This window comes from Cupressus sempervirens, chromosome 9 (assembly GCF_028749045.1).
Source record: "Cupressus sempervirens isolate cs-2001-9-10 chromosome 9, ASM2874904v1, whole genome shotgun sequence".
NCBI lineage: Eukaryota > Viridiplantae > Streptophyta > Pinopsida > Cupressales > Cupressaceae > Cupressus > Cupressus sempervirens.
This window is the reverse complement of record NC_143126.1, coordinates 606,600,783-606,612,891: the sequence shown is the minus strand read 5'-3', so window position 1 is coordinate 606,612,891 and position 12,109 is coordinate 606,600,783.

The following is a 12,109-nucleotide window of genomic DNA, read 5'->3' as shown; positions in this document are numbered from 1 at the left end:
CAACTTGTAAAATATGGACCAAACCTTTATTCCAACTTCCTAATCTACTTGAATCCTCACTTTCATGGAGTGGCAAGGTGTCCGGCAACATAGATACTTGTTCCCCCCTGCCACATAGGTTAGGTGCCCTGCACCACCTTTCCTCTCTCTCATTCTAAACACTAGTCCACCAAGTGAGTGATGTTCCTCTCAATCTTGCTTTTCCTACTTTTACCTTCTTATTTGCCTCTATGTCTTCAAGATCAAAGTAGTTCTCAAGGGCCTCTATCCACCCTAGCACTCCTTCACTATCCATTTTACCCTGGTATATTGGAAAATCAATATGGTTCTTCCCTCCATTACCTTGTACTACCTTAATGATTCTCATAAATCTCCTTTCTTTAGGATCATCTGTTGTCTCATGCTCTTGCCTTGCATTACCAACCTATTCTTTTTCATGGTTCTCTCCATGATTTCTTCCTCTAACCTCTTCTCCTCTAGGTTCTTGCCTTTCCTTTTCTAAGGATTCTATCCTTGCAATAAGCTTCAGCCTCTCTCTTCTCATATGTCTTTCTTCCCTCATTCTAGATGCTTCAAGTTCTCTCCTCTCTCTTTTCTCTCTTGCCAACTCTTCTCTGAATTCTTCAAGTTCTCTAGCCATTTGATTTTTAGGAGGCATTTTCACAACAAGTTTTCTTCCTTCCCAAGGGCCAACTCACTAATTCTCTTTCTTTCCTCACCAAGAAATCTCTGGACACCACTTATGTACCTTCCAACTCTGGGACACACAAGGAGGAATTAGACATGCCAAGGCTTCAACAAAGGGACCAGCACACTAAGGATGACAAAGACTCCTATCATGATGAAACCTACAAGTTATCTACTCCCAAAAGACCTTGTTTATGCTCTAATACCATTTGATGCAAAGGATGGCGGATCTAACCACAAACTTGCAAATTCAAGCACAATATGGACCCAACCCCTATGTTTCAATGGTGTTCCCAAATGCACACAATGCCACCAAAGACTCCAAACTTGGATTTACATTCACCAAGTGTTCCCTCCACCTCTACACACCTTTAGAAACTTCAGCCAACATGTTTCTAAGGTTTCCAAACCCACAAATCTTTAGTAGATACAAAAGAGACTATTTTTGCCCTTTACTAGGCTATTCTCTTCTTTAGATCAGCAGGCCCTATTTTCTTAATTTTTCTCCCAAACTTTCCAAAACACCAAGAAAATAAACTAGCTTTTTAGGTACTCTTTTTTTATTTTTATAACATATCCAAAAATCAGATTTCACTCCTTTGGAAAGATTGTAGAGAACAAGGTAGTTTGTCTCAGAATTAGGCCTAATTAGACCACTTTTACAAAGAAGGTACCCTTCAAACTTTAAATAGAACTTAATCCTTTTTCATAGTCTCTATTAATGATCTAAATCAAAGGATTTTCAAGATTATAGGTCTTGGTCACACTCCTAAACACCCAAACTTCAAAACCCTCCTTAAAATAGCTTAAAAACTAGGGCCTGCTTGTTCAAACCCCAAAACTCAATTCTAGAGCTTCTCCTTCAGCATTCACCATGAATTTACATATCTAAGATGATATTACCAATCATTCCAATATCAGAAAGTACTTACAAAATAAAGGATTCTTCAAGTTGCTCTTGAAAACCAAGCACTTTCATTCAATTTTCTGAGATAGTCCGTACAAATCTGACCCTCCAGGTTGTACAATCACAATTTATAAGTTTCAAGGGATGGTTAGTAACCCCCTCAACCACCTCCAATCAGTTTCATTTGTTAACTCTTCATAAAATTTAAATTATGGAGTTTCCCTCCAAAAAATACATAACCCTTACTATTCAAATTTCTAACTATTAAACTATGCTTTTAATGGGCTTATTGAATTTTTTGACTTGTCTAATGACAAGATATGATCATGAAAACCTATATGAACCTATAAAATGACTCATCTACCATATGAAATCCTAAAATCCTATCTCATGCCCAATTGCAACTTTTTTCCACATATGAGTCCAACATTATAACTTTGTATGCTTCCATGAGCCATAATTGGTGCAAGGATTGCCCAATTGACTTCAAGAGATGCTCTATGACCTCTATAATGCCTTGGATCTTAAATGTTCCCTTGATGAGCATGGGATGCTCCTGCATCACTTATCTTCATAAATACATTCAAAACTAATTTCTGTGATATTAACAACTACTATTTTGTATCTCATAGGAGACTCCTAGTGCACATGAGGTCCGACAAGACAGTTATGTAGATTTGATGACGTGGCCACTCACTCCTGAGGAGGAGCCTACAATAGTAAGTTGTAGTTTGAATTCATGATTAAATATGTTATAAATTTAGCATGCTATGAATTATAATGTTATAGTTTAAATTGTAGATTCATCTGACAAAGGTATTTGAACATATATAGTCCATAATCAGAGAGGTACCAGCATTGTTGAGGGCATATGAGAGGACTCCTGATCAGCATAGGAGGTTGACAGGAGAGATATTTATTATGAAATTTTGATAGTATTAATGTCCATTATGGAAAAAGATCATTATGCATTTGAGTAATTCAATCTTAGATACATAGAATCATATAAATTTAGTACTCTAACTTTGGGTTTTCCTTTTTTGTTTATGTAGGAGGCATCCAATCCACCTAGTGCAGTGAAGAGGCTGCATTTTGATCATCCACCAGCACCCTAGGATAGTATAGTTTTCATAGGATACATCATGAGACATTTTGAGATGGCATATGCCACATTGTATATAGAAACATTGATATTATACACATTCTGATGGCATGATCAGCCACATTTTGTATACGGATCTATGTATTTTGATATATATTTGAGTACTTTGTCTATGGATACATGATCTTTGATATATATTTGTGTAAAATTTTGTCTATGCATACATGTATTTTGATATATATTTTTTTCATTTATGCGCACAATGATATACATATCAATTTAGTATCTAGTATTGTTCAATTTATCATGGATCATGTGTCATGCCCTGAATTTTACTAGTAAAAACACTAGAATTTTTAATTTTTTTTGTAGATTATGAAGTCGCATAAGAAATTACATATTGTAAAACAAGGTTATCATTGAATAGGAGTTCAAGACTCATGTGGATAGTGTCATCCGATTGTAACATTTTAGTCATAGGTGGTTTTCAAATAGATTGGATGACAGTCTAGTTTAAGTTAGTGTCACGAATCAAATGAGAAAGTTCAAGATACAAAACTCATAAATTAGTGAGGTAATTCATATCCTAACAAGCCTCTGATACTAATATTCTATTAGGGTCTATCGGTTCTATCATATGGACTAGGTCATGATTCTAGCATGTAAGGGAAAGGGATCAGAATTACTTATTATCCTCATTACTAATGTACACACATTCATTAATCATTACAATATATATTAATTTCACAATTCCTATATGGTTTGGAAGTGTAGTATATCTTAATCGATTAAACACATGTATCTAGAGAATTTAGATTTAGTACTCATCACATGAGCACCCTTAGTCAAATAAGAAAATGTGCACTTATCTACCACACTATATCGGATCTATCCATTGGAAATTAGAAAAGATATGCCCCAAAGGTAGCTTCGAAGTCTACATGATGGAGAAGGGGCCACTGTCATTGATAGTATCCATCATTCAACACATTAGTTACACAACTTATAGAATAAACAATTTGTTTCATGTGCCAAACGTGTATCATGTGCTTGCATCCATATCTTACGAGTTACAGGTCCTTTCGAAGATTGGACTAATACTAAGTCATTTTCTCCCTCTTTACTCTATTTAGTCATCCTTATGCATTCTATCAACATTGCTTCCTCACCAAACTAGCACTCACTACAGTTTCCTAAACACAAAAATTACTATTTCAATACATAAATTAAACTCACTCTAACAAAAGACAATTACTAACTATCTAGCTCATCAACGACTAACTAATCTAGCTACATTGCCATGCTTTTACATTTACTATTTTAATTACTATAATTACTATACTATTACATTTACTTTTTACATTATTACATCTAATTATTCACCATAAGCTCACTTTCTCACTATCAATATTATTATTATCAAAGCATGTTAAGATTCAAAGTAGTTTCATAGTATGAATTAGTAAGCACATAAAATGAGGAACTCTTAGTAAGTCTAAGGGCCAATTCAAAGTACTTAACTCAATAATAATTCACAATTTGTATTTAAACACATCCTACTACACCATTGTATTGAGTGTTTCAATTTAAATTTGTTAGATGAATTGTTTATGCAAGAATTAGGTGCAAGCATATAAATAAGGTTTGTATATAACATACCTTGTCATTGTGACATATATGTATTCATCATTTCATGCAACTAACATAGTAAAATGTGGTGTACATGAATCATATTATCATTAATTATACATAGGTTACATGAGCTGACAAGCTACCTCTAATGACATGCCTATTGACCCTTATTACATACTAGCTAACTAATGCTTTATTCCTACACTACATTTTCAAATTGGTATATATATTCTATTGAATTTGATATTCTACTAATATCTTCAATCGAATCCAAAACATTCATTATCTAACTAGCATTCCCTCAAGCCAAATATAAAATTCACTTGACATTAAATCCAACATCTACACAGGTTTGTCATGCATTCAATTCTATCTAGTAACTCTTATCTATCAATGTGCTTTATTGACTAGATAAAACTAGATTTGAGTTATTATTTTAATCCATCATCCATCCTTATCCTTGATTCTCCAATCCCATCATTCTGACAACTTACTTCATATTAACCCTATTATATGTACATCCAACTATCCTAATTTATAGTCTTAATACTAATTTAATTAAACCCTCCATACTTAACATCATGTTCAATTATATATGCATTCTCGTAAACTTATTAATTTCATTTAATTTATTTTCCTATATTGAGCTTTTCCATTACCATATGGTTTAATTGTTACATGTTTCTAAATGAGCCCCTTGATATAAACATTACCCTTAACCTAAGGTCAAATAAACTAAGTGTCATTATCCTCTATTCAAGACTTGAAATGATTAAATAATTATCTGATAAAAATAAAAATGAATACAAAGGGTGAATCTCCTATCTATCTTAAATCCTCATCATTCCCTAACTCTTACAAAGGCCACATTTCTTCCTACATGTGGTCCCCACAAAGTCCCATGTGGGTCATGTGCAGAATTTTGACTAATCTAAGCCTTAGGACATCTTCTTCCCATCCTTCCAATCAACAATCCTAATGTGAACAAGTCATATTAAATGTCAACTTGACATTCTCCTAAGTAAAAATCCCTTGGGATTGCTATCGCACTCCCCCTTAATTTCAAGTCAACTACCTATGCTTGGGAACACATGACCACTGCTGCAAGGAGGGGATGACTATTGCATAAGACAAGGATGTGACATAAACCCTTTCTCCTATGCACCCAAGTATATTAATGGGGATCAAACCCATTTTCAAGAAGGCAAGCTCAAGGATAAAAGTTTTGACATGACATGTCAGAATGAATGTCAGATTTAACAATACGTCTTGGGGAGTGGAGAAAACTTTTTGCATTATGATGGCTTAGGAAATGTTGGGGGCTACTATAGAAGGGTGGTCAAGATCAATCTTGGCTTTTATTTTATTTTTGAGTTAAATATTTAAATTTTTCATATTCTCTAACATGCACACTAATATGCCTTTATTTATTTAATTACTAATTTATTATTTGAGTGTTGGATGTGACTTAGAGGTCACAAGATTGTAATGTGTACCATTCTGTCACTTAGGAAATATATTAGTCTAGGACACTCATTAGTCTCTAGATGCTATTTTTATTTTTATTTTTATTGGATAGCAGTCTAGAATCTGGGAATATTCTTTAATATTTTATTGCTCTATATTAAGGAAGGGATTTATTTGCCTTTACCATACATTTTCTAGAGAGGAAAATGCATGCCTACAACAATGTAACTCATAGATTTTATTATGTCTTCTCTTACAGAAAACTTCATTTTGTTATATCATGAAATTAATTTCATGATTTCCTTGCTTAGAATTGCATTAAGCTTGGTAATTAAAATCAATGTTATCCATGCATGTGATATGAAATTAAAATTTTCCTTCCAAATTATTGAGTGCACAACAAGATTGGAAGCAATCTACTAAGTTTTAAATTTATACAATCAATGGTATCAAATAACATCTATGGATTGTTATTATCAACTAGTCATTTACAATACCACAAGGAGAAAACTTTCTTTCACATTTTCAAATGATAACAATGATGTCAAAGAAAATCTATGACTCGTACCAATGCTTTCATAAAAATATAAACTCCAAATGAAACATGCATATACAACCTTATCAATTATTTCCTCTACACGTACATTAGGTAAAAATGATACAATCTCCTTCCATCACAATGGGGCAACATAAGGGACTTTTCAAAATCATAAGGAACATGGACATTGAAAGATATGGACAATGAGTAGCATGAACATTGTCCAACATGATCATTGAGAACATGAACAAGTTGGTGAATCCTCCTTCACAAATGAGGGCACAATGTCAAGTTTTCTCATCCAACATCAATTTGCAAGATGATCATTCCAAGCCATTTCCATTGCTCCCTTGGACACAAATCTGCATATGCAACACAAAAAAATAACAAGAACCATGGGTGCTTTCCACCCAACCATAGGCCTCAAAGAGACCACCACCATGCTAGGGAACAAGGCTCAAACTGGGATACACATACAATCTTTCAATGCATAAACATTACATTTCAAACTTGAACAATTTCCCCCCAAGGCTATTTCACAATGGCTTCACAGATGGAACCATAAACATAGGGTGAAGGTGTGTTCTAAAATGGAGACTTTCCATACCAAACCATATCTACAATAAACAATTTTTATGCCCTCTCAGGGCTATCATAATTCAGAAAATTTCATGCCCTCTTGGGGCTATCATAAATCAAAAATTTAATGCCCTCCGGGGCCTCTACATTTCCTCCTCCAAACCCACTACCATCAACTGTAACTCCTCAAACTTCCTTTCTACACCATACTTTTCTTATCACCCCTAGCAAGATATGAAATGTTATGGCATACAATGGAGCCCATACTCCAAGGTTCTCAATACATTTTTCGAACCCAACTTAAGCCCTTCACCCTAGACTTCTCTTCCCTTCCCACAAGGGTGAGTGTAAGTCCCATGCCCATAACAATACTCAAGCACAAAACAAGAAAACAAAACCAAGTAGAAATAAAACAAGAAATTTTCAAGACCACATCACATTTTCACAGCACAATATCAACACCCATAATACAACAAGGAAATAGACAAAATCCAAACCTCATACTCACAATACTCCACACAATACAACAAGATGCACAATGGTGTCACACTAATCTACATGGAATGAACACCATTCAAGCACTCACATGAATGCTAGTCCACAATGCAATGCAATGCATACTCCATTGATAAACTTGACACTTGCATATTTGCTTAACAATGCTAAAAGAAAGAAATGGAAAAGAAGCAAGTTTGAGATACCAACCTTGGTCCAAGCTAGGGTAAGGATAGTTGTAGTAGAGCTCCCCTAATCTCCCTCCAAAACCTAACTGTCTCTAAAATAGAGTGGGCAAACACCCCACTAGTTTGGCCAAGACCCTCTAATAAAGCCTTCCCACTAACTTATTTTAGCAAAAACACTAAGCCACTCCATCCTTACAAACTTGTCTCCTCTAACGGTTCATTGATAGCCCTCACGAGCTCTGAGTTATGACCCTTGAAGGATCGACCTCAAAATGCACTTAGAGCACCTTGGAGACTCCTCAGTACAGGGTGGCTGCAAATGATGGATGGTCTTCATGGCCAGAACAAGGGTATGACTAGGGTTCACCCGCCCATCTAGAGCTAATAGCACTGACAATTCGATGCCAAGATCAGCGGTTTCAAAGTTACGCTGTGGTGCACCTATGAACTGAGGCACATTGTGATTTTTGGCATCGAGCGAGATCGTTGTGCTGAATCCAAATGGAATGTGATCTCTTGAAAGTGAGATAGATTATTTTGGGAATCAGTATCACCATCTTGTAGCATTCGACAGTTCATCGATAGCCCTCACGAGCTCTGAGTTATGACCCTCAAAAGATCAACCTCAAAATGCACTTAGAGAACCTTGGGGACTCCTTGGTATGGGGTGGCCGCAAATGATGGATGGTCTCTATGGCTGGAACAAGGGTGTGACTAGGGTTCACCTGCCCATCCAGAGCTAATCGCACTGACGATTTGATGCCAAGATCAACAGTTTCAAAGTTATGCTGTGGTGCACCTATGAACTGAGGCACACTGCGAGTTTTGGCATCGAGCGAGATCCCTGTGCCAAACCCAAAAAAAATCTAATCTCTCAAAAATGAGATAGGTTATTTTAGGCCTCAACATCAGCGTCTTGTAGTATTCGATAGTTTATCGATAGCCCTCACGAGCTCTAAGTTATGACCCTCAGAAGATTGACCTCAAAATGCACTTAGAGAACCTTGGGGACTCCTCAGTACGGGGTGGTCACAGATGATAGAGGGTCTCCGTGGTTGGAACAAGGCTGTCACTACAGTTCACCCACCCACTCGGAGCTAATGGCACTGACTTGTAGGTGTTAGGAGTTAGATTTTGAAAAGTTTTCAAGAAAGGTTGAACCCTTTGACTTGTATCATGAAAGGTTTCTTTGTGCCTTGCTTGATTGTTTGAAGACAACTCCATGTGTCACTATCTTTCTTGGAAAAAAAATTGCTTTTGAACATCGAGCTTGCAATATTATCAATTATTGTCCAACTTTTTCAACCAAGTCAAAACGTCAAGTGCAAATATTTGTTTGCATTTTTTGCTAAGCAGAGTTTCATAAATCGACTTTGATTTTCTATGTCTCTAGTGCTTGAACATGCTTAAAATGGCTCTTTGGTCTTAGAGCTATTGGTATTTTCTAACTTCATGGTCTATGATATGCATACTAAGAATTTATTTCACTAAATGGTTTCCTTGATCTATTGACTACACTTAAATTTGTTCACTTGTCATCTCTCTTTCTTTATCTACATTTCTATTTGGGATTTTTTCGTAGCTCTTGACTTGAGTCACTACTGTTGTAACCTGCTTGGACAATTTGTTTGATAAGTCACTCATTCATTTCTACCTCTCTAGTTTGGACATCAAGTTATCTTGTGTCACCTTATAAGCTTCCTCTAGTCTCCTTCATGCTTTATTATCTATCTACCACTATGGTATTCAAACCTTGTGCTACCAAACCTCAACAAAATCTAGATGATCATGATATCCTCCATGCCACTAAAGAGTTTCAAGATCTATATGTTCAATACAAAGAGCTAGAAGAGAAAAATAATCTTTCTTACCTTCATCTCTCTAAGCACATGATAGAAATAAATTCTAAACTTGAGAAAATGTTAGAGGAGAATATTGCATTCTTAAATTAATCTCCCTTAAGACCTTTACATACACATGGGTCATCTTCTTCAAGGTCTACATATTCTATGCCAAGACATCAAATATCTTCATCTTCTAGATCTAAAGACCTCTTTAGAGAACAAGCAAGTGATACATCCTTTGAGCCTATGCCAAACTTTCATTATGGACCTATCTTTGACCAAGATAGTGATGAAGACATGGATGCATTCTATTCACTTAAGAAACAACAAAATTATCATGGAGAAATTTTTGAGAGAACTTTCACTCCATTGGAATATTCTTGAGATAACATCTTGCAAACACTTCTTGATAATGAATCCATCACATTACTAGACAACTCTAGACCTTATGATCCCAAAATTAAACCTCCATGGTGGAGAAATTATCATTATTTCCACTTCCATGGAAGAAAATTTCATAAAACTAAAGATTCCATAGTGTTGAAACATAAAATCCAAGATCTCATTTATGATGGGATTGTTGATACCTCTAATGACTAATGTGTCACAAGATCATGCTGATGAACCTATGTCAAGTGATGATTTCCTTGACACCTTCACTTCTTATAACACTAATGAACCTCCTAAAGTGTCAAAGCTTTCGAAAATGCCTCCACCAAACAAAGAATCTAATTCTTTCCATATAGACCATGTGTACCCTCAAGGGCTACAACTAAAAGAAAATCAAGCTAACCTTCACTTGTCTGCAAACCTTTTCCATGCTACTAAGACTAAAGATCATCAACATTCATGCAATACTATGATTACTATGCCCACTTTAGCTAATCCTGCATTATTGCTTTAAGATTCTATCATGCACACCTCACATTTTCCCTTGTCCTTAGAAGGTGCTCCATATCAAGATGACTCTCAAAAAGAAAAATATATAAATAAAGATCAAGATCAAACACCTTTTCATCTCATCCAAAATTTCACCTTTCTATATCCTGTGTGTTACCCACCTCCTACATATGATGAGGATACCATTTCCACTACCTCCATTGAGCTTACTGAAACTTATGGGAAAAGTGATCTTTCTATGCTATATAAAGAAAGATGTCAAGATCAAAGTGTCCCCTCATGTTCTACTTCTCCATATCCACTTCAAAACTATGCTCAAGATTCAAACACTCCTATCAAAGGTCTTTCTCCTATAAAAGGTACTCATGAGTCTATTGATGACTTTGGTCATGCTACTCACTCTAAAGATGTTGAAATCCCTAGTCACTATCCCTTTGCATTTCGTAATTCTATCCTTGGTCCTTATCCATCTAATCTAAAGTCTTCAAACCTTATCCTACACTTTCTACTTCTAGCTCTCCAAAGTCTCTCTTGAAAGACTTTAATATTGAACATAAATCTAAGTTGACATTCAATATTCCAAAGGCTTCCACTCCATTTTCTTCCAAACACCTTTTTCAAAAGCTTACAAATATTATACTCAATCTTCTTCTAACATTGTCCTACCAGGTCATACATCTAAACCTTGATCCATTTCCTCCATGATTCCTCCATCATTCGTAAACCCTCCAAGGTGTGTGTAAATGTTGATCTTCCCCACTTTGTCACCTACCCTTATGCAATGTTTTCAAAGCTACACTTACCTACTATCCATACTCATACAATCCTTCCAAGGAATGAACTCTTATCCTACTATCATCTCACTTCCTTCACCCTATCAACATCATTGAGCATACTTATCTATGGTCTTGGCTTATCATAACTTATCTTTCCTTTAGGAACACTATCTAACTTGAAAATAGTTGACCTATTTCTAAAAAAAAAAAAAAAAAAATAGAAAAGAAGATAAAAAAATGTGCCTTTGTGAAAACCATTATCTTATCCATGAGATTCTCTATTTTACTTTCTCATTCACTCATAGCCTTCACATCCAACTTCATATCATGTCATTATGCATGTGCTATCTTGCTTATTGGCTTGAATTGCATATCCTACATGCTATCTTCTTTCATGGATTTCATGGCTTATCCCAAACGTGCTTCATACAACTTTTCAATATGAAAGTCTTTCAAAACATTATACAATATTATGACTCTTTATGCTTTCAAATACTATGATTGGTTGCAAAGTGGAAGAAATCAAGTATTCTAATTGTTCATCCATACTTTCTAAATTTTTCTTATTTGATTAGTTTGATAAAAATAGTTTTAATAATCATAATGTCAGCTTTATGTCAAATAAGGAAAAAACCAAATTTTTAATAAGATATCCGCATGCAATTATCTTTTATATAGTTATAAATGCTCTTAAAATTTTCCTTATAGCCTTGTATCACATGCAAATATGATTTGCAAGAACTTGTTCAATATCTTCCTCTTATAATTTCTTACAAAGAACATACCAAAATATAAAAATCATATACAAAAAAAGTACACATTTTACATCATAATACATCATAAATTTTAGAAATTCTCCCCAATACCACCCCCCTCCAAATCTTCATGATGTACCTACATTCCAATATCATAAAAAAATTAGTAACTTATTGTATTAAACAAGATAATCATCAATTCATTAAATCATTATGAAAAAAATAACATAAGAAGTATA